The following is a 25753-nucleotide window of genomic DNA, read 5'->3' as shown; positions in this document are numbered from 1 at the left end:
AAATATTGAAGCATGTAAATGCATATGCCTATATAAAAAAAGTTCACACTTTTGCTGTTAAATTACTGTATATTTGATGCATTTGTGAATTATTTGTAAATATAATGACCATTAACTGTTAGTAATTAGTTGCTGTGATTTGTTAATTATACCATTCTCACTGCTGAAAAACCTCACTTCTCCGAGAGAGAACAGGTCAAGAGGTGATTCTCTTATTTCAGCAGGAGGTGAGAATGAATGGCCCAGGATCTCTGAGCCCCCAGAGTGGTGACACTGAGTAGGCCTGACAGACTGCTCCTCTGTCAGCAGATGGGCGGCATCTATAATTCAGTCTGGGGACTGTTGCATGCTGGTTCATTTCATGTTCTATCACCACAGCTTTCCCACAGTCAGTGTAAGGAAACACAAGGGCCACATCTACCTCCTTAGAAGTGACCTCGGAATCTGTATCACACATGCGCACCTGTCAGACAGAAAAACCAAATGAGAAACAGTAGATAGCTGTAGAGTAGTGGTTTGGAGTAGGCTTCAAAAAAAAAAAAAAAAAAAAAAAAAAAAAAATATATATATATATATATATGTATGTGTGTGTGTGTATGTATGTATATGTATGTATGTTTTCCCTCTCTGGCATAGGAAACAACACTTAAGCATTTATCTTACTTTTTAAAAACTATATAATTATTACTGTCTTTTTAAAGATTTATATATATATATACTATGACTAATAATATTGTAGCGAGCATATTTGTGTAGCTTTATTTGTACCTGCTAATTATCGTTATACATGTATAATAGTTATATAAATATAATAATATAATATAAATTACAATACAGTAAAAGCGATAGATCCTGGGATACGGTAACATGAGGGATCTGAATGTGATGTATCATTAATTTCTTGGTCACACTTTAGATTAGGGTCCAATTTTACTATTAATTAACTATTAACTACCACTTTTGCCTCAAACTCTTAATTATTGCTTATTAACAGTTAGTAAGGTAGTTGTTAAGTTTAGGTATTGGGTAGAATTAAGGGATGTAGAATATGGTCACGCAGAATAAGGCATTAATATGTGCTATATAAAAACTAATAAACAGCCAATATCTTAGTAAAATGCATGCTAATAAGCAACTAGTTAATAGTGAAAACTGGACCCTATTTTTTCAAATCCCCATGTAAACACTGCAGGTGTCATGACAGTCACTGGACCTTTAATGTATGAGTGGTCATTAAAAAACAGTTCTCTTACAGATTATTATGTCCATTTCCTTTCCATTTGGATATGACCGAAAGTAATGAAGAGTTGTTTACTATGCAATTAGTCTGTCCATTTCCACCATTTTCTACTGATTTATTTATTTAGTTGCAAACATATTTTTTGACTTCAGCTAATGACAGTGAAGTAGAGGAGTTGCCTCTTCCTTGGCTGTATTACATGAATTACTGCCGGTTCCATTCTGTTGATGATGATTTCTCAGTGTCGCATTTGGCCGGTGGTCCTGGCACTGTCCTAGATCCGGGCTTGAGGTTGACATGCATTGCATATGCAGACGGTGTGAGTGTGTGAAGGTCAAGGGGTGGCGAGAGTGACATCCTGTTTCACTTAATTCAGTTTCTCTGTTTACAGCCCCACTCGGAGGCTTTTTAACAATGCCATCCACTTTTCTAGGAGAAACGTGCGTGTGTAGCAGGAGGGAATAAGAGGACAGTGGGCTGTCTTACTCCTTTATACTCCTTTATGTCTGTATACTCCTTTAACCCAGAGGCGTTTGCTGACCCACCAACCCCCCACACATTCATACACAGACACGTGCTAATGTAATATTAACAGCCCGACCTAGAAAGGTCATTTTCTCAGTTCAGCCTTTTCTGTATTTGTATAAAAATGTATTTTAATAATTTAGATTCTACTATGCAAAGTGAAAAAAAAAAAAAAAAAAAATATATATATATATATATATATAGAGAGAGATTTTAATTATTTAAATGCATTTCAAAATTCCCATAATTGTGAACAAAATTATTTTTTATTTAATTTATTTTTTATTATATAATTATTTAAAATAATTATAACAATTCCTCAAGTTTTTATTAATATATGCATTTGCTGTCAAATTTTTTGGGGAATTTGTATAAGAGATTATATCTAAACCACAAATGACACTTTTAATGCATTCTTAAGATTAAACTACATATCCCACAATCCCTGGTTTTCCTTCAGGTCACATGATTATAATCAAGGAGCAGATGGTACAGAGTCATGTGATGTTGTTAGCCGGGGTTGAATCTGAGAGGTTCTCCTGCATCTGATTTGAGTGCTAAGGCTAAGTGCTCTCTCAAGAAAAAAAGGTAAAGTATGACAATTAGCTTTGTTCAGTTTATGCTCTGGTTAAATGGATTGTTCTTTTTTGCTGAGATTGTGTCAGGTGGAGGTCATTGTTTAAGGATGGAGAGGAGGTGAGAGGAAGGGGGAGGGTAGGCCTGAAAGGATGCTCTGTCGTTATCGTGTCATTCAGAAAGAACAGTGTGTTTTGGGATAATTGCATGTGATGTAATAAATATAAACATAGTGTCCCATCTGTTATGTAGGCTGAAGACTGTATTTATGAATTTCTGTGTTAGTCTGCAGTTGTGTTTTCTGGTTTATCATGGCTGCATAATGGGCTGGATTTTTTTTGGAGAGCTGTTGTGTGTGTGTGTGTGTGTGTGTGTGTGTGTGTGTGTGTGTGTGTGTCTTGTCTTCTTTTGATGGCTAGTCAAATTTGGTTGAATCATTTGTTGACTGTTCAACTGACCATTCCGTTAAGTAGATCTTGCATAATAACCCATTGTTTTCCTTTTGGGTATCTTTTGTTTTGCAGTGTTGGTCAAGTGAACTGAGCTTTGTTCACAATGTTTTTTGTGAACATGCACATGATGCTAAAATATGTCTATACATTATTGTGCACAATTACAGGGTTGTGTGTCTTTCAGAAATGAATTGAACATGCCTTTTATATTAAAAACTTAATTACTGACTTTAAATCAAATTTGAATTGAAGTGGCAAACAAAAATTGCAATTTGAGTGTAAGGAAGTTCAAAGTTTTACATTTAATATGTAACGTCCATCCAGAAAAGCCACATTTTTAAAGACAGACTTTGAATTGTGGCTTGATAAAGCTGCAATGTTTGAAGGTTTAAAGTTTTAACAACCCTGTTTTTTTTTTTCAAATGTTGATCTTGTCTTTTCTCATTCACTCTATTATTGCTCATAATATATCATAATGTTCTCTCTGCTGAGGCAAATGGGAAACTGATCTGTTAAGAAGGAAGTTGTAATTATTATATGTTCTCTGCCTTTTAACACAATAGGTTTTTATTTCTATAATTACATAATAGTTTATAATACGATTAAATTACAGCCCTCGATTGTATCACATTATTTCACACACTGATAAAAAGTTTCATAGCAATTCCCAACATTTTGGGAGATATATGTTGCTTGCCCACATGGCTAATGCTTATCTACAGTACCAAAATCTGCCTATCACCAAATTATTTGGGGTGATTTTATTATCATAATTGTCAAAAAGCTTATATGTCACGACATGGTTGAAAAGGATGAAAAGCAGGATCTATGTGAAGCAGTCTAATTTAGTAACTAAATATAAATAACAAAAACTCAGGTTACTTAGAACTTCTCCAAAACCACAGACCAACCACCAACAACTAAAAATGGATAAAGCCTAGGGAAACTGTTCGAAATCAGCCCCATACCTTAAACCTTATTTAATAACCAATCAAAAATGAATTTATACCTGTATGATATTATGCTGTACACAGATTTGATCAGCGGTTGGAAAATTATTGGATGGATAATTCAGCTTCAGGCGCCTACTTCTGGCGAGAGGCGGGAATTCATTCGGCACAACCCTCACAGTGCATTATGAGTATTCTCTAACCGTTGGATGTACATCAATTGGTCACTTGTTATTGCGGTGCATTATGGGATTGATTGAGTGCACTCTATAATGTACTCTATAATTTCGGACACCACTACAAATGGCTGTCCTCTCATATGGTGTCCTATTTAAGGGTATAGGGGGCGATTTCGGATTCAGCCTGGGACTCAACAAGGTAATTAACAAGACACAGGTGAGACACATGGGGGCAAATCAAAAACCATGGCAACAGATGAGCATGAACAAAGAAAACGCAGGAAACTGAACTTGCATAAACAAACTTAAGTTAAGGCTTTCAAGCAATTTTTTAAACTTAAATGAAAACAAATCTGAGTTTATTATTTTCGGCCCCAAGGAAAACTGTGTTTTTGATTTTGATCTTGGCTTTCTCACCCCATATAACACAAAGTGTGCCAGGAATCTGGGCTTCCTATTTGACTCCATTTTAAATTTTGACAAACAGTTTTCAGCTGTTGTCAAGTCATGCTTTTACCAACTTCACCTTCTTAGTAAAGTGAAGCCCATTTTATCAAGGAGTAATTTGGAAACAGCTGTTCATGCATTTGTTACATCTAGGCTTGATTACTGTAATTCTCTGTATTATGGCATTTGTCAGGCTGCAGTTGGTGTCTCTTGTCTGCAGTTGGTTCAAAACGCAGCCGCTAGAGTACTTGAAGGGAAGCGAAAGTACGACCACATAACACCTATTTTAATGTCTCTGCACTGGCTTCTGGTAAAGTATATGATTGAGTTTACAATTTTAATATTTGTCTACAAAACCCTGAATAATTTGGCACCTCAATATTTAATGGATTTTTTGATTCCGTACACTCCATCTATAAACCTAAGATCCTGTGACCTTGGCCTTCTCACAGTTACTAAAGTAAAACTAAAAAAAAACGTGGTGATTGAGCTTTTGCCGCTGCTGGGCCGAAGCTGTGAAACAGCCTTCCTCCTTCTATTAGGCATGCCCCATCTATCTGTACTTTTAAATCTCATCTTAATCTTATTTATTCACCTTGGCTTTTAACACTCTATAGTTTGTCTTCCTGGATTTCTCTTTTATTCTATTGAGTGCTTTTTGGCTTGTCTGGTGCTTATGTATGTATGTTGGTTTTATTTTTGAACAAACTCAGGGTTACAGGAAACTTTTTGAGTTGACAAATCAATCCAATCAGGCTTTTTTGGTACCATGACGCTGATCATCAACTCTCTCTGTCAACTCAGGCTTTAATCCTGAGTTCATGGAGAGCGTGCACAAGCAAGTCTGACATCAGTAGCGAACTGCCAATCACGTGTGTTAAAACATGCAAAACTGAGATTCGCTTCTCTTGATAGAGTCAGCACGTTCAAATCTCTCTTCTGCTGAAGATTAAGATTTTAAAGAATATTAAGTATATAATTGTTTTTACACAGCAAGAAGAACATATTTTGCTATATCAGTGCAAGTAAAAGTTGTGAAGTTAAATAGATATGTAGTTGGTAATAGGCCTATGGGTATAGATTTGAATATGTAAGCTCACATGTAGTCCATTTTAAAGCTTTATCTATTTATTCTAAAACATATTTATATTACATATTATCTGTACATATTTATATACATTTAAACTAAATGAGTAATAATAATTGTTAAACTAAAATTGCTTATGTGTAATGGATTATAGCAAGTGAAACTGGGGAAGTGACTTTATTAAGCCAGCAGCCATATCACCCTGTAGCCCAAGACTGGTTGCCCGCTGAAGCTAAGCAGGGCTGTGCCTGGTTAGTACCTGGATGGGAGACCTCCTGAGAAAACCAGGTTGCTGCTGGAAGAGGTGTGGGTCCTAACACCCCAGAGTAGTGATGGGGAAACTATACTGTCAAAGAGCACCGTCCTTCGGAACAGATGTTAAACCGAGATCCTGACTCTCTGTGGTCATTAAAAATCCCAGGATGTCCTTCGAAAAAGAGTAGGGGTGTAACCCCTGGCCAAATTTGCCCCTTGGCCTCTGTCCATCATGGCCTTCTAATCATCCCCATATATATATATATATATATATATATATCTATATATATATATATATATATATATATATATATATATATATATATATATATATATATATATATATACACTAATTGGCTTCATCACTGTCTCCTCTCCACCAGTAAGCTGGTGTGTGGTGGGCGTTCTGGCACAATATGGCTGCCGTCGCATCATCCAGGTGGATGCTGCACATTGGTGGTGGTTGAGGAGATTCCCCCTTCCATGTAAAGCGCTTTGAGTACCTAGAAAAGCGCTATATAAATGTAACAAATTATTATTATTATTATTATTATTATTATTATTTCGTCAGAGATGTCACTTTGCTCACAGCTGATTGGTCCAAATTCAGTTTGAGATTTCTTACCCAGAGCAACATGCAGGTAAACTTGGAGCGCAAGTTATTATGGTGATGAACACAGCTAATAGCCAAGACACTTTTTTGGTGCATAAAACACAGGGTTGGCACAAACTAAACTGAAACAGACCTGGCTAGCCACCTAAACCGGGGCTTCATAGACCTTCGAAACCTCACAAGCTGGCTTTGATCGAATGGTCATAAGCTAATTAAATGTATTTTCAAATGCAATTCTAATCAGTTCACACATATGAAACAGTTTGTAAAAAATGTAGTTTTATTTCAGTCAGACAAGAAAAATGAAGTGGCCGAGTAGCTGTGCAGGGTTGCAAAACTCAGACCTCTTGTTTTCTGTTGCTGTATTTGTTTACAATTATACTAAATGAGAAATGAAGTCCAGACAGAACCAATCCGGATTTAGAGCGTGGTCTGCTAATTGCTGACATCTGTGCTGACACTTCAGTAAATTTTAGTGTTTAAGCTTTTATATGGTACCTCATATGGGAGTATCTTTTGGATGTACAGTATAGTGATTAAAAACCATGTCATGAGAGGTTTGATGAGATTTATAACCCCCCCCCCCCTTACTGATCGCTCCTACACCCCTTCTGATAAGACTAATTGCAAAATAAGTCAGTTTACCTCGGCATAGATCACATTTGTTCAAGTAGGATGGATATCGCACAATCACATTAATTAAAGCTAGTCTTTTTGGTTCAAGTGAAAGATAAAACTCTTATAGAAGAGCAGCACATTCTGGGAAATGAAATTAATTTGTATCCCCGTCACGTTGCTCTCTTTCTCCACTTCACCTTATCAAGCAAAACTGCTCTGGTCTTGCTGTCAGGCCAAGACAGTTCACAAAGTCCTACATGGGTTTTAAAGCAAACCTTTAGGCCCCTTTTAGTTCCCGCAGCTGCCAGACATCTCTCTCTGACTTAAATTTTAAGAAACTGATGAGATAGCAAGAACCCATGTTCCCTACACCAGTGTGATTAAAATGCAATTACAACATCATGGTCCATATCTCAGGACCACTTTCATGATTACACATGCTTTTGATTAGGTTGAGAAAGCAAGTTGACACAATGGCATCATAATTAAGAAGGCAATTGTCACATCTCGAGAAATGGTGCATCATTGGACATAATTTCCCTGCCAATCTAAAGATTATGTTGTGCTTGCGACTCGGGTGAGATTGGGTTGTAATTACTTGATTGCATAAGTAAGTAACTCGAAATCTGCGTAATTGGACTGCATAGCAGCCGGTTGGGAAAGAACCAGGCCGTGATTTAATGTGTACCCCTGCAGACAAGAGGTTTCACCCAACAAGATAACAAGCCCTGTGCTTTGGAGATGTGTGAGTAATGAGTGGACAAGGGTTAGGTCTAATTAAACTAATAATTATTGTAATAAAAAGTGTTTAAAGATAATGTATGAGACACATCGGAACTGGTCTGCTTTAAACAGGGTCATTTTAGCTTTAACATTTTTCACTTGTGTAGCCAGATAATTCAATGAATATAAAAACGGTACATCTTTTACATTTATTGTATATCTCCCTGCACTCTCAAACTTATATTTATTTATGTATATACACTACTAATCGAAAGTTTGAGGTGGGTAAATTTATGTTTTTGAAAGAAGTTTCTTATGCTCACCAAAGCTGCATTTATTTGATTAAAAATACAGTAAAAACAGTAATATTGTGAAATATATATATATTTTTTTACAATATATAGCAAATGTTTTTTAATTTCAATATATTTTAAAATGATTTTTTTTTTCATTTGATGGCAAAGCTGAGTTTTCAGCATCATTACTCCAGTCTTCAGAGTCACATGATCCTTCAGAAATCATTCTAATATATGATTTGGTTCTCAATAAACATTTCGTATTATTTCATTGTTGTTAATATTTTTGTGGGAACTGTGATTACTTTCAAAAGAAAAACATTAATTTGAAATATACAATTTTGGAATATTATAAATGTCTTTGCAGTCACGTTTGATCAATTTATAATATCCTTGCTGCAAAAAAAAAAAAAAAATTACATAAAATTTTACTGACCCCAAACACTTGTATATAGTCAACATCTGAAGTGGATCAAAACCTCTCATCAAAGTTGTACATTAATTTTGAACAATACCCGTTCTTGTCTTAGGACAACTTTGATGAACTTTTTTGAGCCAGTTCAAATGTTGATGAGTTTGGGGTCAGTAAGATTTTATATATATATATATATATATATATATATATATATATATATATATATATATATATATATATATATATATATATATATATATATATATATATAAAGTAGTTTGAGTGTGTAAGGAGACTGGCTTGATAATGACATTTGGTGGTCACTTCTGAGCACTTTTTATCCTGATTTTTTTGCAAAGACTCTCTGATTGGTGGATCTTTTTCTCTAAGATTCAGTGTATTTCTTACCTGGATTTTGGTTATATATGGCTTAATGAATTATTAATGAAGTTGAAGTTTGAATTTACATTGGCAAATGGCTTCAGCAGAAGCATACCATTAGTTACTAATCATATAGCTCATGGCAGGTTTTTTTTTTTTTTAAACTTTGAACAGAATCTTGTGAAATTTATTTCTATTTGGAGAAAATGAATCAGGTTTTTCCTTCTGCAAACCAACTGAAATGTTGCATATGTTTTATTGGATATTTGTTCATTCTATATACTGTAGGTTTCAGTAGATGAAATGTAATTTGAACCTTTCTTGTGATGTTGTTCTAAGTCAGTTTTAAAGGTCCCGTTGCATGCGATTCCATGTTTCAAACTTTAGTTAGTGTGTAATGTTGCTGTTAGAGCATAAATAATATCTGTAAAATTATAAAGCTCAAAGTTTAATGCCAAGCGAGATATTTTATTTAACAGAAGTTGACTACAAAAAACGGCTCGATTGGACTACACCCCTCTACATCCTGCATTAGTGACATCACCAGAACCGTTTCTTGACTAACCTCCGCCCACAGGAATGCTCCCTCAACTCTACTGGCTACTTGCGCACTTCTTATAACTTAGGCTACTGTGTTTACTCAGCTCTTACGGTGATTTTCTGAAGTAAAACTGACGCTTCATCTTTTGTGTGATGTACAATAAACTTTATTAAACTCATCAGTACATGTTTGATCATCATTCAGACAGCAGACTTGTAGGCTATTAATAAATAATGGATACATAGCCTACAAGCAGATGACAAATACGTTATAATAACCGTAATTAAACTACTAAACCATACCTGTTTCATCTCTGTACAGCAATCTGACTCTGTAGGCATTATTGTCCGACTCGAAATGAACGCCGTTACTGAGAGTTTCTGATATTATCATCATTCCGTGAGATGAATTTTTCCTGACAGACTGAGCACGAGCTCATGAAGCTCCGCCCCCTGTGTCGTCCAGCAGCACCTCATTTGCATTTAAAGGGGACACACTGAAACGGCTCGTTTTTCTGAGCCCCAAAAAATGTCAATTTAAACATGCTGTAAAAAATGATCTGTTGGGTATTTTGAGCTCAAACTTCACATACACACTCTGGGGACATCAGAGACTTATTTTACATCTTGTGAAAAGGGGCATAGAACGGGACCTTTAAGCTACATCCATATGTGGTTTGAAATCCTATTTCTCCTACGGTTCTGCCACCGCCTCAGAAGACACAGTAGTCCAGCGTGGCGGCTACACATTGTCATGTTGTAAAATTTTAAAAAAGACAACATCTCTTTTGCAAACCCCTCCATGTTGCGGTTGGTTTGTAGTTGTTGTTGTTGTTGTTTTTGGTGTATGCTTACCAACACTATTGTCATGGAAACCAATGCAAATATTCCTAAAAATGAAAGAGCTGCATGCACACACAAATCGGCTCTGAACAGTTGCGATACACAATGTGGACATCAATAATTTTAGATCAGATTCCAATCGGATACACAAATAATCGGATTTGGACTGGCAGTGTGAACGTAGCCTTACAGACACAATGCTAGTTGCATTCACCTTGGCCTGTTATACCTCAGCTCAGATATCCCAGCGATTTGATAGTCGTCGGCTCCATTTTTGTCACCTCATGTGATTAGAGGAACCCATTGATTGTATCATATTAGTTGAGTAATTGATTGTAACTGGTTATTAACCTCTAAGAACTTTATGTCCAGTGTGCCATTGAATGAGGACAGACCTTAATCACTCACAAATGGCAGCCATTAATGAGATTAGTTCCTGGTTCTGCTCTGTAACTTTATTTGTTCCAGGAGGCATTGACAAGGGCATCCAGATGCTGAAGTTTACTTTTCTGTGAATTGATTTCACCCCCCTTCCCCTTTCTGTTTAACCACATTCTTTCTCACCTTAATAGGCTCTTACTGAATGTAAACTACAATAAATATGACTTTTTAAATACAGCGAGATATCACTTTCACAATCCAGGATTTTGAGCTTGCATGTGAAGCCAGATCAGATATGATCTCAAAAAGACATTTTCTGGCTTTGATTATAGATGAGATTACAGGATATCTGAGATTCAATACCTGCACAGCCAATCTGTTGTATAGATAAGGCTACTGCACACTGTTTCACTGTTTATGTGGTATACATCACTGGTTATTACTTTCATAAAGCGATTCCAGAGGACGACTTTGTTATCTGGTAATGCTTGAAGTGTAGCATAATATAACAAGAGCCAAAGCCCCAAATAGTTTCTGCACATTATCAGATGGTGCATTGAAATAACACACACTTTGACAGGTTATGGAAAATGGGCAAATAATGTGACTCATCGATGGCAAATTTTACCATCTGCCACATTACTTCACAGAGACTTACCAACACATGCATGCTTTAAACAACATCTCATAGCATGTACTAATGAACACCTGCACTTTCTTTTCTAAATCAAACTTTTTTGAGTCATTGTGGCTTTTTTAGATTCATCTGTCAGTGCGGACAACACTAACAAAAAAAGTGTCATTGTATTACTATGGTTTTAATGTTAAAGTATAGCATTCAGTAAGATGACATGCATATCCAATTACTATTTTTGGAACACTTTATTTGTAAAGTGACATAGTTATGTTACTACTAAACTAAATAATCTCTCTTAAATGTAACAAATAATGTATTTCAAGTAGGGCATGCCTGAAAGTGATGCTAACTTTCAAATATTTTAGTCAGTCAGATGTTCTTTCAGTAACCAAACTGAGTTAATTCAGTAAAGTATTCGTCAGACTGGTTCAAACTGGCACCTTGTGAGTCTTTTTTAATGATTAATTAGAGATCCATTTATGTATTAATTGAATTGCACACTGTTGTGGATATGTTTCTGATTTGCTAAAAAAAAGAACTGCTTCATACTGTAAGAATGATCTGTAATTGAATTAGACTTCACTGGTTGTGCGTTGTGTTTTTGATTCGCTAAAAAGAACTATCTCACTCATAAGAGTCTTCTGTTCAAGAATCTGAATTCACTGGTTGTGTTTCGGATTCTCTAAAAAGAACCAGCTCATGAGTCATCTTTGTCAAGTCAAGTCAAGTCAAGTCATCTTCATTTATATAGCGCTTTTAAAAATGTAGATTGTTTCAAAGCAGCTTGAGATAAGCATATAATTTAAGGTAACAGAGATTGTTTTGGCTTTATAGCGGTTCTTTAATAAAGTAATTTTCCAGCTAAAGTTAGTTTTGATTGATTTGCTTCCGTCGCAATGATCATTTGTTATTAAATTAGGGGCCACTAAGACGACACCATTCTCACAGACTTTAAACGCGAACCTGTGAGAAACGCTGATGCTGTTCACATGCACATTTAGAATTGGTTCTATAGTTATGTGCATTTGAATATATATGCGCAGGTTTGGAAATCCCTACAAGCCAAGCCTAAACAAAGTACTTGTCTTTCCTTTTGATAAAGAATTTTTTTTTTTATTTTGTCACTTCGGGGTAGGAACGCAAAACGAATTTTCCAGACAACGCCTTATCTGTAGAGTGGTAAAGGGATCCTCCATAGGGAGAGACTAGTTGGCACTTCAGCACTGCGTTGTCATCGTGTCCAGGCGTAAGTCCTTCATCAGATCTGGATACGGCCTGGATCCGGCAGGCTGCGGGAAAACCTCGGGATAAACACAGACACTAAAATTAGCGTAGATGCCATTCTTCTTATGATGTAACGAGTACATCAGGATTTATGGGAAGTGTTCCCGGTTCCGGCTGACCTAATCTATGCAGCCTAACATTGAACTATAGAAGTCTATAATGTATTATGTGAATGCTAGGTCAAAGAGATGTGTCTTTAATCTGGCTTTGAACTGACAGAGTGTGTCTGCTTCCCGGACAATGTTAGGAAGACTGTTCCAAAGTTTTGGTGCTAAATAGGAGAAGGATCTACCGCCAGCAGTCGATTTTGATATTCTAGGTATTATTAACTGGCCGGAATTTTGAGATCGCAGTAAACTTGAAGGACTATAATGCGTTAAGAGCTCGCTCAAGTACTGCAGAGCTAAACCATTTAGTGCTTTGTAAGTAATCAGCAATATTTTAAAATTAATGCGATGTTTAATAGGCAGCCAATGCAGTGTTGACCGAACCGGGCTAATATGGTCATACTTCCTGGTTCTGGTAAGAACTCGAGCTGCTGCGTTTTGGACTAGCTGTAGTTTGTTTATTAAGAGTGCAGGGCAACCACCAAGTAGAGCATTACAATAATCTAGCCTTGAGGTCATAAACGCATGAACTAATTGTTCCGCATTTGTCAATGAGAGCATATGGCGTAATTTAGATATATTTTTAAGATGGAAAAATGCGGTTTTACAGATACTAGACACATGACTTTCAAATGAAAGATTGGTATCAAAGAGCACACCCAGGTTCCTAACCGTCGACGAAGACTTAACAGAGCAGCCATCAAGTGAATTGTACTACACTAGTTGCGGCGTATTTGTATCTGTGGGCAATTCATGAGGACAGCTCAGTAGAACAGCATGCTCATTTATTTACATTATGTGGTCTTTGTATCCATTCATTTCAAATTGTGACCCCACAGTGCATGGAACACAGCGTGAATGATAATGCACATATAACTTCTCACTTGATTGACATGAGATTTTTTATTTATTTTTTTTACATCTGACTTATTTTGGGGACAATATCAGAGAAGTGTTTAAAAAGTATTGTGACACAATTTTATCTGTGATAGATTCGATTTTGTATTCATTATATCTATTCTTTGCAACCCTGCACATTACCATGTAAAACCCTCACTGTACCTCTGTGACAAGTTCAAAGAAAGACTCTTTTTTTTTTCTACTATGATGACATTGTCGGACCCTGCCAAGGAGACGTCCTGTGTGTCCTTCCTTATCCCATTTGGGCCAGATATGCCATGAGTATGTTGGATTGTGGGAAACCCATCACCAGGATGTACTGTAGCTGTAGGGGGAAACATATGTGGTGTGAGGAGAGAACCAGAAGGTTGGAACTTGGAGGTCCAGTGTACCATCTGTCTCACTCCCCTTCATGAGCCAGGGAGCCCTCGGAGCTCATAGTGAGATCATCTCTCCCAAAGTCCAACCCTAAAACAGCTTGTAATCCCATAGGGATGGTCATAACCATGTCCAGCAGTGGCATACAGCACTGGCAGCCAAAACAGCCTTAGGTCCAGTGTAAATGTCTACATACATCACATGCCATCATCTCGTTAAATGGCAGAATTGCCGCTATTATGCAAAAACCAAAGATGACTTGCGCCAGAAGCTCATTTTAGACCCAAATTGCTATGTTCTTATGAATGCCATGCTTACACAGTGCAGAAATCTTTAAGTAAGCCAATGCATGGCCTCAAGTTTTACCTTGACATATGCACTTCCACAAATAGAAACAAGCTAGCATTACTAATTTGTTTTATTCTGAGCTGACATTGAGTAAACACTTTTTTTTTTTTGGACAATTTATCCAGTGAAGACTATGTAGTATTATTTTACATTTGATTATTCAATTGCTGTACCTGGATATTGTTAGTCTTACCTGAAAAAAACATAAAGCACCGTTTATTTAATTTGTATCTTTGTTTTATTGTATTTATCTATGCTAGTAATTTGTTTATTATTTTCTATGCAGATTCACTCCCCTACAAAACCACTCCAATAATTCTAGAATGATTCATTCTTCCTAAATAGAGCTATTCGTCTGGTGAAACTGTGACAATGACTGGTTATTTATGCAAGAGGCAAATTTCATTTCGAATTCATTTGAATTTTATTTGTATAACTTTTTACCATACACATTGTTCCAAAGTAACTTTACAGAAAATAGGACAAATAAAAAAAACTACCTTTTGCATAAAAAATGATTTGTATTTAAAGTCCTTTTACATTACATTGATCAGTGTTATGCACGTTAGTTGGTACATTTTATTAATATAACGGTTCGTTTTTATCACTTTACTTGTTTTGCATTTTAAATACACTTTTGAGGAGTGTCAGCCTCTCTTTCCTCCTCTGCCAATGGTTGCGTAGCCTGCTGTGTTGGAATATGCCAAATAATCTTGCATTTTTCACCCAGCTCTGGATCATTGTTTGTGCTTCAGGCTAACATTTGTCCAGACACCCAGACTCGCCATTCAAACTCTCTCTCCCATCCATCTCTCTTTATAGCTCTTTTCCTAGCTCTTTTGATGTGGTGACTTGTCCTCGTACACAGTGGTACACATGTTGACTTGCTGAGACTGTTTTACGTTTCATTCCCACATTCTGAAATTGAATTGAAATGAGTAAGACTGTGTTTAGCCCCTAAGCGTCACATCAGTGGACTCCTAACACATCTCCTCTGATTGACCTCACCATGCGCTACTGCCCAAAATAAAGCTGTAAATGTAGCGTGCAATGTTGTTGTTGTTGTTTCAGTGCAATTGCAAACTTCCTTTAGCTTCATCATTTTTTTTGTATATCTTTTTGTGTGCGCAATATTTATGGAAGCCTATTTCTGTATCAGATTAAACAAATGTAAAACTAATTGTGGCTATTTCTTTTAATTCTTGTAATAAGACTTCATATAATTAATACATAATTTCAACTTATATCACAGTATTACTTTATATGTCATAATTTAGTTTTTACAATTGTGAATTTTGCATCTCATAATTCTGACTGTCAATTTCTACTTTTTATCTCATAATGACTTATGTCATTATCTCTACTTTGTTATATAATTCACTTTAACTTATAATTTTATTTATTTAATTTTAGGAAATTTGATGATCTAAATCATAATGATGACTGTCCATTTCTACTTTTTTATTTCATAACTGCCTTACTATGTGATAATTTTGACTTTGTCATATAATTGACTTTAACTCATAATATTTCTCTCAAAATAGATTTTTTATCTAATAATTTTGACAGATTCTCATTATTTTGACTTTTTATATCATAATAATGACTTTTTTTTTGTCAGTTTCTACTTTTTAGTCTCACGACTTGTATCTCATAATTTCGACTTTGTCATATAATTGACCTTTTCACATAGTTTTTTTAATCTCAGTTACTTTAATAATTTTGACAGATTCTCATTGACTTTTTATATCATAATTATGACATGTCAATTTCTACTTTTTATCTCATACTTTTGACTATCTTTTAATTGACTATCTCATAATTTTTATCTCAAAAATTACTTTTTATCTAATAATTTTGACAGATTCTCATTATTTTGACTTTTATACCATAACTAAAACTCAGAATTTTGTCTTTTTATCTTATAGTTTTGACATTCTCATAATTTCAACTTTGTGTATCATAATTATGACTTTTTATGTAAATTTCTACTTTTTATCTGATAACTTATGGCTTGGTAGCTATGTCATAATTTCGACTTGTTTTACGACATGGCTATAACATGCTTCTTAAGGTGCATCTGTATGAGCAAGTGACAATTTTCATGAGCATTTATTGTTTTTTTAAAAAGCTGGATGAAGTGTGCGTGGACCCATTAAAAGCATTAACTCAGCATACACAAATATGTGCCCGTTTATCTGCTGAGTGAAGCAAAACACCTAAAAGGAAAGATTGTAAAGATATAATTTGCAGCTAAGTGCATCTGCATAACAAAGTTCTGTAGCTGCATCATTTACCCTGCTGTGCCATTATAAATCTAGAAACGGTCATTAACCATTTTCATGTGTTTACAAATTTCACATTATGTGTGCAGAGTTTTCCCTATGGTTTTGAGATTGTAGTAGAATCAATTAATCTTCATAGCATATCATAAAATCAGCTACAAATAATAATATAAATAATAATAATTCAAAATACAAAAGCCTCACCGACTTTGCTGTTTTGATACAAAGGGTTGTGTGGGTAATTTAGGCAGTGGCCATATGCAAATGGGCTGTTGCTTGTGGGCTGCACTCAGATGAGGGCAAATTGGTCTATCTCGAATTTGAAAACTTTCCAGCAGGGATGGTTTTGTGTGTTTTCCATTCACAGTGGAAAAACTGCAGAAAGGGCCTTCGGATCCCAGGTGACTCATTTTAAATAAATTATGTGGCAGAATATGTTGATAAAGCCAAATGACACATAAACAGCAGAGCCAGCCTTGCCTTAACTCATCCAAATGCACTGGGAGTTTTATAAAAAAAAAAAAAAAAAAACCTGTGTGGCCAGTCATCTTTGAGCTCTCTAACAAATGAAATCATTAAGGTCTCTGTGCTCCACTCCTTTTCTAACTCTCCTCCTAAATTCTCCTCTCGCCATGTGGACAGACTGTTTTAAAGTGTTATTGATACTTACCTGGCCCAGCTGTCTTCATATCTTATAAATGTGACAGTATCATCAAAAACAAGCCAGCTCACATTTTTCTAAATAGACCAGCTGGTCTTATACAGAACAAGCTGGAAAAAAAGAAAAAGAAAGAAAAAAGAACACATCATCAAGAACACTCTGTCTGCTCAACCACTTCTGGATTTTTAGGTGCTGTAGTCCACAGACACAGATTTTTATTATGTACGCTGTCCAAAACTCAATCACTAATAATTGCGCATAAGTTTTCTTATCTGCAGTGAATCCAATACAACATTTCCAACGGCTCCAATTTACCCTCATTCTGATGTTGATGAATCCAGATTACTTTAAATGAGAGAGAACATGGCCACAGGTGATAATTATCATGAGACATGTCCAAACTATCTCCATATACGTGCTTTCCGGACAACCTATATATATAGCCATTTGTCACTCTCTGCACACATATCATTATACTCTCCAAAGATGCTGTCTCTTCTGAAAGCATGCACTGAGTAAAGCAAGTGTGCCATTCACAAAACCGGTTGAAACACAATAAACATTTTCTATGAATATGCAAATTAGCCCCTCCTCCACTCGCTCACACCTGCTCAGAGATCGTTGTCGCTCACACGTTGACGGGATTGTTTACAAGGTAGTTTGTGACGTCAGAAACACCAGCGATTTCAAACTGCGTTTTTGAGACTGTCTTTGGTTCACTGCAGTTTTAAAGAGAAAATACTCAGCAATGGTGTTGACTTCTGAATTTTCACATGGTTTGTCTTAAAGCATATTGAAAGCACCACATAGACATATAAACAACATTAAAAGCTTGATTTTCACCACAGGGGGACTTTAACAAATACAACTTTTGATTTGAATGATATTAGTTACTTTTAATATTAACATTAACTAAGATTAATAAATGCTGTAGAAGTTCATTCTTAGTTCTTGTTAACTAATTAACTAACTTTACAATTAAAATGTAAAAATAGTGTGATGAACATTTTTAACATTCACAGTGCTGTAGAATTTCCCAAAAGGCTTTCATTTGTGTTCATTGCTTAGTGTAAAATAAAAGGACAAGTCCAAATTATTTTAGTAAGTTAGCTGACAGCATGTCACAAATAATGTTCTTTTACAAATACTCTTTTACAAATATTAGAAGTATATGCTTGTACAGTAAACGGACATGAGATCAAATGCAGACACATTATTGTCATTTTAGAGAGTCTCATAAGTGCTTTTGACTTTGCCTTATGTGCCAAACAATACTGCTCTAAAGATAAGCACCTCTGGCATAAAAGAAGCAGACACGGGCTAATAATTTTCCCATTGTACTATTTTCAAAGCCATGTTTTTCCCAGACCTCTTGTTAACGGCCGATTACTTGGAAAATTGTGTTGAGCTATCCGTGGATATCTCAAAAGAATCCGGTTAGGGAATTCTCAGCAAGCTACGAGAGTGAGATAGAGGGAGAGATTACGTTTAGCTCGCATCCTCCCCCTCATCATTAACAAGCTTGTTAAAAGGGCCGTTTTAATGATGGAATTCCAAACTTGTTTGTTCGCCAGTTCCTTTTGGTGGCTGATTTGGAGACAAATCATGAATGAAAACATGACCCGGTGTGCTCTGTGAATAATTGTGAAACGGTGAGTCATCAGCTTAGCCACTGCTTCCTTGTTTTATCTAAAGGGTACTTGTTAAGACTTTAAAGATTGTATAAAAGCGCTCACTAGTGAAGCAACGGTGACATCTCTCTACTTCCTTTTTGGCCGAATGTCTAAATGACGCTGGTGTGTGGTAAATGTGTGAGTGCTGTGAAGTGGCCGATAGGGGTGTGGTGTAAAAAGGGTGAATCACTCGCACTAGCTCACCGACCTGACTTAGGCCGCATCCCGGTATACCTTCAGCGATGATGACCATTTGCTCTGATGGAGGTTATTTTTGGTCGAAAACTTGGCAATTTGTCTCAATAATAAGTTATTCTTATAGGTGACATGGTAATTGGACTGTCTAAATTTGGGTGGGTGAGTGCATGTGTCCTTCACTCTCTAATTCTATGTCAACACCATTTGAGCAAAGACTTTTTGAAGGGGCAGCTTTAGAGATTGAAGCTTTTAAAATGTAACTATCCCACTGTTTACAAGGCTTACAAGAATACATAGAGACAAAAAGCAGTGGGACTAAATATCCCAGACAGCAACATCGTGTCGGCCCAGATCCGGCCCACATCTGGTATGTGTGGATTCCACGTATACCAGATGTGGGCCGGATCTGGGCCGACACTATGTTGCTGTCTGGGATATTTCGTGCACCATGTTGCCTAAATGTGAAGTTCCAAACTCAAGATTAATAACTTCCCTTCGTGTTAGAGGGATCGTTTCATACCAAAAATTAAAATTCGGTTATCCTATTCACCCACTTTTCTAGTGAAAAAAACAGATGTTTTACAGCAGGGGTGGGGAACGTTGATCCTGGAGGGCCATTGTCCTGCAGAGTTTAGCTCCAACCCTGAATAAAACATTTGGCTGCCTGCAACTTCAGTAATCCTGAAGACATTGATTAGCTTCAGGTGTGTTTGATTAGGTGTTTGATTAGGGTTGGAGCTAAACTCTGCAGGACAATGGCCCTCCAGGATCAACGTTCCCCACCCCTGTTTTACAGTGTCTAGGCTGTACTTTCCATACAGGAAATATGAGGTGAAAAAAAAAATAGAGTAAGCACAGATGGAAGCATTACGGCTGATAAGATCCAAAAATGAGGGGAAGATGGTGAAAGATGTCACTAAATTGAGTCTAAACACATTATTGGATGGCTATGCTCTTATAATTTTTTTTTTTTCTTCATCTAAACATTTTTAAGATTTATTCCTGAACAGTTTTGAGGTAAAGTGATCATGTTTTGTCACTGAATAATCTTATGGTAGCACTTTATTTTACAGTCATGTACATACTATGTACTACTTATAGTAATAACTGGGTAATTACTACTAACCCTGAAGCTACCCTAACCTAACCTTAACCCATATAGTTACCTTATGTACTTGGTAAGTACACTGCAAGTACACATGAGTGCAACCATCTTAGATAGTTTTTATTAATTTTTGTTTGTTTGTTAATAGGGGACACAGTAATTCGTTTACATATGTAGAGTAAAACAAGAGTAAAACATTTTTTTTAATTTTTTAATTGGGACCCCTTCAAAATGGCCCCCGGTGGCATAATGTTGGTGTTTTCATTATGTAATAATTATAACAGTTTATGAACTACATTTGTCTTGTGATGGACCTGTCTCTGGTCTCCATTTAGGCTTAGCTTTTTTTTTTTTTGGTAATATGATGGACAGCCTAGATCACCTAGGGCCGCATCAGATCTGCTTTAACCTAGCAGGATTTATAACGCATTTAGCATGATAAAACATTAATATTAGATCATGTTGAGTGGTTAGAATAAGCAATTATGTGAATGATTAAAAAAAATGTTTTGCTGGGGTTTCCTTATTTTTCCTGCGTCAAACAAATGACACCCTCATGCGCTTTGACGCACATTCATGGCACCATGTCAAGCTGCTGTTCCCTTTGCTGCATTGTTATATTTAACAATAGGCGATGAGCAGGCCCACACAAAATATGTGCCCACAGAAATCTGCAGAAAATCACAGAACAGGAGCAGTCGCCATTCACAAAGACATCCCTTGCACCTTATTTTTTATTAAATATTCTGGCTTGTTAGTTGTCTTTCAATTTGAATTCATAGTGTTGTTATTATGACATATCTTCAATTAAATTATGGGCAGCTAAATAAGTACATATATTCATAGGCCTGTATGTAAATCAGATGTACCTTTCAGATTAATCTCTTACTGGGATTTTGCTTTATCTGCTTTTGCTTTAACTAAAGTTGTAAATGTTTCTATTTATTTCTTTTAATAACACATTTGATGCATCATCATCCCGTACATATCTGAATAGGTTACAATTTAAAAGTAAATGCACATTGCTCTACTCTTAATGCTGGTTTCTATTGCCCCAACAAACACCAACATTTTAAATATTGAAGATGGATGTTGGATTTAGAATATGGGACAAACATAATTTTCACACTGATCTAACAATCCCACCAAATCTCCTGTTTATTGGTGTTTGTTTTGGGCAGTGTGCCATTCAATTCCATTTTAACCATATCTAAATCCATTTCAAGGAGTTCTGCAGTTTTTCTCAATGTCCATAAAATGCTGATGAGGAAGTCATGTCATACATACACAAGGATGCTTTGGAATCAAAACAGAGTTGGATGAAGATTATATCATCTAATGTTCACACAGCAACAAAATGTGGTTGTTCAATCCTCTTTTACATTGTTAAATTGAGTGTTTACTTGAATTCCTATTACATGCTGTTCAGGTAATTTTATGTTTATGTAGACTCATTGTCAGGCTTCTGGAAGGATGAAGTAGGAGACGAACACGAAGATGATGAATTCCAAGGTTTTAATTCTCAATATTAAACAAATACAAACAAAAGGGAGCGTGCGCTCAGAACAAGGATAACCTAACATTAAACATTGACCGACACAGAAGACTGAAAGACAGGAACTTAAATACACAGATGATAACGAGTGAAGACAGGTGACGGTGATTGAGAACAATGACTAATAACTAAACACAGGTGACAGAGATGATGATGATGAAGACCAGGTGCAGGTGATGATGACTGGGAACTCTGGGAAGTGTAGTGCAGACAGGACGATGACAGATGGTGAATGTAACATTACTCCCCCCTCCCGCAAGGCGCGACCCGCGCCGAAGAAGGCAGCATACGGGAGGGGGGGTGGGCATCCTGGAGTCCGTGACGGGAAGATGGAACAGGTTCAGAAGTACGGACTCCAGGATGGTGGCAGGACAGACAGAGGAGGAGGTGATCACGACGGTGCAGACAGAACAGGGGACCACGGTGGAACAGGCTGATCAGGGGAGCATGGCGGTGCGGACCCTTCGGGTGGCCATGGCGGTGCGGACCCTTCAGGTGGCCATGGCGGTGCGGACCCTTCGGGTGGCCATGGCGGTGCGGACCCTTCGGGTGGCCATGGCGATGTGGACCCTTCGGGTGGCCATGGCGGTGCGGACCCTTCGGGTGGCCATGGCGGTGCGGACCCTTCGGGTGGCCATGGCGGTGCGGACCCTTCGGGTGGCCATGGTGGTGCGGACCCTTCGGGTGGCCATGGCGGTGCGGACCCTTCGGGTGCCCATGGCGGTGCGGACCCTTCAGGTGGCCATGGCGGTGCGGACCCTTCGGGTGGCCATGGTGGTGCGGACCCTTCGGGTGGCCATGGCGGTGCGGACCCTTCGAATGGCCATGGCGGAGAAGCCCCTTCGGGTGGCCATGGCGGAGAAGCCCCTTCGGGTGGCCACGGCGGTGAGAACCCCTCGGGTGACCGTGGCCCCTCAAGTGGCCAGGACGGAGCTCTATGGCCCCCCCCCCAAAAAAATACTTGGGGAAAGTCCCGGGTTTTAACACTGGACAGGAAGAGGCAGGGGGCGAAAGCGGCTCTGGGTTGGACAGGACCAGTGATGAAGGCGGCTCTGGACTGGACAAGACCAGCGGCGAAGAGGGCCTTGAGCTGTGCGGGACCATCGGCGAAGAAGGCTCTGAGCTGGGCGGAACCAGCGGGGAATAGGGCTCTGAGCTGGGCGGAACCAGCGGCGAAGAGGGCTCTGAGCTGGGCGGAACCAGCGGGAAATAGGGCTCGGTGCTGGGCAGATCCAGCGATGAGGGCTCGGTGCTGGGCAGATCCAGCGATGAGGGCTCGGTGCTGGGCAGATCCAGCGATGAGGGCTCGGTGCTGGGCAGATCCAGCGATGAGGGCTCGGTGCTGGGCAGATCCAGCGATGAGGGCTCGGTGCTGGGCAGATCCAGCGATGAGGGCTCGGTGCTGGGCAGTTCCAGCGATGAGGGCTCGGTGCTGGGCAGATCCAGCGATGAGGGCTCGGTGCTGGGCAGATCCAGCGATGAGGGCTCGGTGCTGGGCAGATCCAGCGATGAGGGCTCGGTGCTGGGCAGATCCAGCGATGAGGGCTCGGTGCTGGGCAGATCCAGCGATGAGGGCTCGGTGCTGGGCAGATCCAGCGATGAGGGCTCGGTGCTGGGCAGATCCAGCGATGAGGGCTCGGTGCTGGGCAGATCCAGCGATGAGGGCTCGGTGCTGGGCAGATCCAGCGATGAGGGCTCGGTGCTGGGCAGATCCAGCGATGAGGGCTCGGTGCTGGGCAGATCCAGCGATGAGGGCTCGGTGCTGGGCAGATCCAGCGATGAGGGCTCGGTGCTGGGCAGATCCAGCGATGAGGGCTCGGTGCTGGGCAGATCCAGCGATGAGGGCTCGGTGCTGGGCAGATCCAGCGATGAGGGCTCGGTGCTGGGCAGATCCAGCGATGAGGGCTCGGTGCTGGGCAGATCCAGCGATGAGGGCTCGGTGCTGGGCAGATCCAGCGATGAGGGCTCGGTGCTGGGCAGATCCAGCGATGAGGGCTCGGTGCTGGGCAGATCCAGCGATGAGGGCTCGGTGCTGGGCAGATCCAGCGATGAGGGCTCGGTGCTGGGCAGATCCAGCGATGAGGGCTCGGTGCTGGGCAGATCCAGCGATGAGGGCTCGGTGCTGGGCAGATCCAGCGATGAGGGCTCGGTGCTGGGCAGATCCAGCGATGAGGGCTCGGTGCTGGGCAGATCCAGCGATGAGGGCTCGGTGCTGGGCAGATCCAGCGATGAGGGCTCGGTGCTGGGCAGATCCAGCGGTGAAGGCGGCTCGGTGCTGGGCAGATCCAGCGGTGAAGGCGGCTCGGTGCTGGGCAGATCCAGCGGTGAAGGCGGCTCGGTGCTGGGCAGATCCAGCGGTGAAGGGAGCTTCAAGCTCGGCGGGATAAGAGAAAATAAAAGCTCTGCGGGCATGACGCTGTCAGTCTCTAGCTCGCAAGCGATGAGGGCTCGGTGCTGGGCAGATCCAGCGGTGAAGGCGGCTCTGTGCTGGACGGGACCAGCGGTGAAGGGAGCTTCAAGCTCGGCGGGATAAGAGAAAATAAAAGCTCTGCGGGCATGACGCTGTCAGTCTCTAGCTCGGCAAGCATGACGCTCACAGTCTCAGGGGCGGCGGGCACGACGCCTACTGCCTTGGTCTCGGCAGCTCGGATGTGAAGTGCAGGCTCGGCAGGACGGGCGTGAAGTGCAGGCTCGGCTGGACGGGCGTGAAGTGCAGGCTCGGTTTGACTGGCGTGAAGTGCCGGCTCGGTTGGACTGGCGTGAAGTGCTGGGTTGGCATATTTGAAGGCTTTCCTGACCGACATGAAAGCTGGGTCAAACATCTTCAATGCCAGATCCGCACTATTAGATACCAGCTTACGAGCTCGTGGACAGAAGATCCCCGCAATCAATCTCCCCATAGTCTCTTCCTTCTTTTTGGGTCGGTCAATCTGTCAGGCTTCTGGAAGGATGAAGTAGGAGACGAACACGAAGATGATGAATTCCAAGGTTTTAATTCTCAATATTAAACAAATACAAACAAAAGGGAGCGTGCGCTCTTTACAAGGATAACCTAACATTAAACATTGACCGACACAGAAGACTGAAAGACAGTGTTACAACCCCTTGGCTCAAGGAGCAGTAACATGAATGGGGAGGCCAAACACATAATCAAATTTGAAACATTTAATATTTAATCAAGAAAAACAGACATAACTACATTTAAAGTAAAAGACAAAAACTAAAGATACAAACAACAACATCAAGCCCTGGACTGGAGAGAGTAAAAAGTCAGCATGTCCAGGGCTTGATGTTGTTGTTTGTATCTTTAGTTTTTGTCTTTTACTTTAAATGTAGTTATGTCTGTTTTTCTTGATTAAATATTAAATGTTTCAAATTTGATTATGTGTTTGGCCTCCCCATTCATGTTACTGCTCCTTGAGCCAAGGGGTTGTAACATATGGGGGCTCGTCCGGGATTAACTAAATTGGCTTAGGGTTTGGATAATTCTTTAATTAGAATTATGATTTGGACAATTATTTAATTAGAATTAAAATTTGGATGATTCTTTAATTATAATTATAATTTGGATAATTCTTTAATTAGAATTATAATTTGGACAATTCTTTAATTAGAATTGTGATTTGGGTAATTCTTTAGAATTACAGTTTGTTTTATCCTTTAGGTAAAATTATTGGTTGGGTAAAATAAGTTTTGGGGAGTGCCATACGAAAGTATTTTTGTTTTGATTAGTGGTTTTTGGACTGGAGAGAGAGAGTTAGAATTGTCAAATAGTTACACTAAATTGCTCAGATGTTGCGGTTTAGACTGTATAAGCCAAAAATAACCCCGTGTTAGGCTGAAGAGCGCTTAACGCTTTTTGTTATTTTAGTTTGTTATTTTAGTTTGTTGTTTTTGGTGCGTCGGATGCGGGTAGACTGGTTAGCAGTTGAGCTGCATGTGGGCGTGCCGAAGACCAGGGTTGAGTATAATTAGTTGTGTGTGTATATTATTTAGATACGGGGTGGATTTAACAAATTTTTCTGGCAGTTGAAGTGTGACCTGTTGGCTTTGGTGAGTATTACGTACTTTATTGTTCAAACGTTCTTTTTAACAAAGTAA

General features: G+C 39.0%; 1 protein-coding gene across 1 annotated transcript in view; it reads left to right on the top strand.

Annotated features, from left to right (window-relative positions):
• The first annotated feature begins 2258 nt into the window (after positions 1-2258).
• Positions 2259-25753, top strand: part of tsnare1 (T-SNARE Domain Containing 1) — a 131956-nt gene continuing 108461 nt past the window's right edge. The window contains exon 1 of the mRNA XM_081388397.1: positions 2259-2353. The gene's annotated coding sequence lies outside the window, so the exon portion shown is untranslated. The remainder of the gene's footprint in view (positions 2354-25753) is intronic.

The sequence above is a fragment of the Scardinius erythrophthalmus genome (assembly GCF_964197995.2).
Source record: "Scardinius erythrophthalmus genome assembly, chromosome: 16".
Lineage (NCBI taxonomy): Eukaryota > Metazoa > Chordata > Actinopteri > Cypriniformes > Leuciscidae > Scardinius > Scardinius erythrophthalmus.
The sequence above is the reverse complement of the archived record's forward strand: the minus strand, read 5'-3'. Positions and strand labels throughout refer to the sequence as shown.